Raw genomic sequence first — 3,699 nt, forward strand, 5'->3', positions numbered from 1 at the left:
ATTTGTTTTACGAATTGACAATTTTTAGATCTGTTCAAATTTTACTGAAAGATTAAAATTTTAGTGAAATTATAAACCCTTAATTTATTATTTATTATTATAAAATAATATGTTAGACTTTTTTCTCAATAATAATAAATTAAATATTCTATTTCTTTACATAGCATGTAAGGTTTAAGGGTGGTGAATTTTGGTTATGATTGTTTTGTGATGATAGTGTCCTCAAACCTTGCCATCACACACCTAAAACCTGCATAGATTCGAAAAGTGAATAATCCCCTAGTTGAGTGGTATCATCGTATCATTCCCTATATACTGGCTCAAATGTACTATTCCTTTGATCCCTGAGCTTTGTACTGTGTTGTGTTGGCTGTTGCTTACTTTTAAATGTAAAAAGTCCATGCATTTTCTTTTTTCAGAGAATTGATTTCTGATCTCTCATTGAGTAGTTAAAGTGCTTCTATCGTGTATAATCAATCAAATTGAAGTCCTTTTGAAAATCCACAGAATTTTCCTCTCAAAAATTCTAAGCTTTTTTATGTTGATTTTTGATTCTATATCTATACAAACTAGAAAAACATGAGCGTACAACATGTTAATGGTTCTAAAAAGTTTCTTTTTGATTTCACACGTTTAAAGTTTTCGAACTTTAATTAGAAATTGAAATTGAAAAGCAAATTATGAAAGAAGTAAGTTGTATATACGGCTCTCTCTCAACGCAAAGTCAAAATCAAAAAGAAAACAAAATTTAGTTTTTTGTTCGTTTATAGTTAATGTAAATGCAAACTGCAAATACTTATACGATTCTTAAATATGAATTTCATAATTGAGGTGAATGATTTCTTATTTTAATTTACGAAATGTAATGCATAATTTCTATTTTTATTCAAAACAATGTTAAAATAAAAACAGATACAAAATGTAAAATTAAATATAATTCTTTTTCCCATTACTTGACCTATCTGCTTGTGTATAAACAAACCTTAAAAATTAATAATATGTTTTTCTTCGACAATTGGCACACTTAAAAAATTTTAACTTCCTAAAGGGGACACCCGGGTTTGAACCGGGGACCTCTCGATCTGCAGTCGAATGCTCTACCACTGAGCTATATCCCCACATACAACATTTTCTATTATTGATGAAAAAGCAATGTTTCGTTTAGAAAAGATTTTAAATTGAAAATTAAAACAAAAGAGTATAGTGGGTGGTCTTATCTGTAGAAATACTGTGTTCAGATAAAACAGAGTTGTTGTGTTTCAATAAAAAGTTAAATGACATCATTGAACTCATGCGTATGTCATTTATTTCTCAATCTGTGAAAGAAATCAAAGTGTTTTTTTTTGTAATTAAGTGTAGGCGTGAAGAAGTGTGAAGTTACTTAAGGCTTTGTAATGTGTAATATAAGTATATGTGTGATAGAAGTATATTTTTGAGTTATATTTTGTAGTGACAAATAAGAATATCTTTTAGAGAACTTATGAATGTTTACTTCATTTGTTATTCGAACATCAAAATTAAAACCTTCACATTTGCATTGTGCTGAGGTTTTCTTATCAATTGTTGTTGAAAGCAAAGTTTCAACGCTTACGTGGGTCAATGCAGTCAACAATTTTATCAAGGAAGGAAGTTTCTTTCAATGGTTTACATTTTAAGTTGTGAGCAACTTATGTTTCACACAAAATTTAAACATATTGTTGACAATAAACTCCATTATATCGCTTAAGTTTCTATTGATCACCTTTTAGTTTTATATGTTGATCTGAAAGCTTTTAACTAAAAGAGTGTGAAACATTTATTACTCATCAACTCAATATGATAAATAGGTAAATAGTAAAATGTAAATGATTGCAAAACCATAAGACTTTTTTTAAATTGGTTTTATTCAAAGAAAATGATTCCTATATCACAATTTTAAATTTCTGAACTTTAGATGGTTTCGGACTGTTGTGGCACCTAATTTTTAACTTCCCATAGGAAGTTATTGTAATAGGTCCGATTTGTGAAATTGAAAATTTTGACATTTCTCGACGTTTCAAGGTCCCTAGAGTCGAAATAAAGATTTTTAGAAAGATGTCTGTGCGTGCGTGTGTACGTACGTTCGTACGTCCGTACGTTCGCAACGTTTTTTCGTCGTCCATAGCTCAATAACAAGAAGAGATTATCGATTTCAAATTAATTTTGTTATACAGATAATAAGGCAGAAAGATGCAGAAAGGGCTCTCAAGAAAATTGCGTAGGTGGTTTTTTTACCATAGCAGTTTGAAAAAAAGCTGAACATTTTGGTTAACCCTAAATATCTTAAAAAAAAAACGTTAGAGACTTGAATTAAATATTGTATAATATATTGTAACGTGATATAAAAGAAATATATTTTTTGAAAAAAATCAATTTAACGGTTTTTTTTTTATAAATCAAACAAACTGAAAAAAAATGTGTCACCTATGATTTCATCTCCAAAACAATTTTGTCTAACGAAGAATAATGTTTTGGACATCTGGTACAATTTTGAGAAAAATCGAATTGACAGTTTTTTTACAAAAAATAAAAACTTAAAAAAAGTTAATAAAAGGTGATAAAAATTGATTTTCGACTAAAATATCTTTTCAAAAATTGTAGATATTGGCTTTAAACTACTTTTATCTTTCAACAAATATTATTGTTAACATTCAGTAAAATTTTGAAAAAAATCGGATTGACAGTTTTTGTACAAAAAATTAAAAGCCTAAAAAAATCCAACAGTCCGTTTTTTCATAAAAAATAAAATTACGCAAATTTGGAATGGAAGTTATCAGTGTGGGTTGAATCCCAGCCTCTTTTTAAATTTATTTTTTAGGTGGTCTAGACTATGCAAAGGGAGACCCTCAAAACTGCACCAACTATATAAGTGAACGTCTAAAGCCCATCGTCAACAACCTGATAGGTCCTTATCAGTGGGGTTTTAGACCAGGAAAGTCCATAGTCGTCAAATATTCAAATAACAACAGATCCTGGAAAAAAAACCTCAGAACGTCAAATCGACACCCACCATCTTTTCATAAATTTCAAAGCCGCATATGACAGCATTTACTGGGAAGATCTGTATAGAGCCATTTCTAGTCCTGGCATCCCTGCCAAACTCGACCGTTTGTGCAGGACGACCATGGAAAATTCACGCTGCTCCATAAAGGTTGGAAACAGTGAACCTTTTGATGCCAAAAAAGGCTTTAGACAAGATGATGCGCTGATATGCGATTTTTGTTAACATCGTTCTTAAAGGAATAGTCCAGAGCTCCCACGTCAATATTTGAGGCATTATCTTTCAAAAGTCTGTCCAATTACTGGCATATGCTGATGACATAATCGGAAGAACTCAGTGTTATGTCAATTGGGCTTTTGTGAGTATTGAGGCAGAGGCGGGTTTAACGGTTAATGAGGGCAAAACAAAGTGCTTGTTATCATCAAGAAAGGACTTACCACACCATCGACAGACGTAACTTTGAGGTAGTCAAGGACGACGGCTATTAACGCAGAAAACAATGACTTTGCTGAAATAAAACGAAGAATAACTTCTGCTTACCACTGTTTCTTTAGGCTAAGAAAGCAATTGAGTAGCAAATCCCTCTCTTGAAGAACCAAAGTGTCGCTATATAAGACCTATATGTGCAGAAGCATGAAATACAAAAAAGCGGATGAATGCATCTTGGGTCGTTTCGAGTG

At 31.2% G+C, this 3,699-nt stretch overlaps 1 non-coding gene across 1 annotated transcript; it reads right to left on the reverse strand.

Annotated features, from left to right (window-relative positions):
* Positions 1-1,046: 1,046 nt before the first annotated feature.
* Positions 1,047-1,118, reverse strand: Trnac-gca (transfer RNA cysteine (anticodon GCA)). Its single transcript has one exon. It is a non-coding gene; the product is annotated as a tRNA-Cys (tRNA).
* Between the last annotated feature and the right edge of the window lie 2,581 nt (positions 1,119-3,699).

This window comes from Eupeodes corollae, chromosome 3 (assembly GCF_945859685.1).
Source record: "Eupeodes corollae chromosome 3, idEupCoro1.1, whole genome shotgun sequence".
Classification (NCBI taxonomy): domain Eukaryota; kingdom Metazoa; phylum Arthropoda; class Insecta; order Diptera; family Syrphidae; genus Eupeodes; species Eupeodes corollae.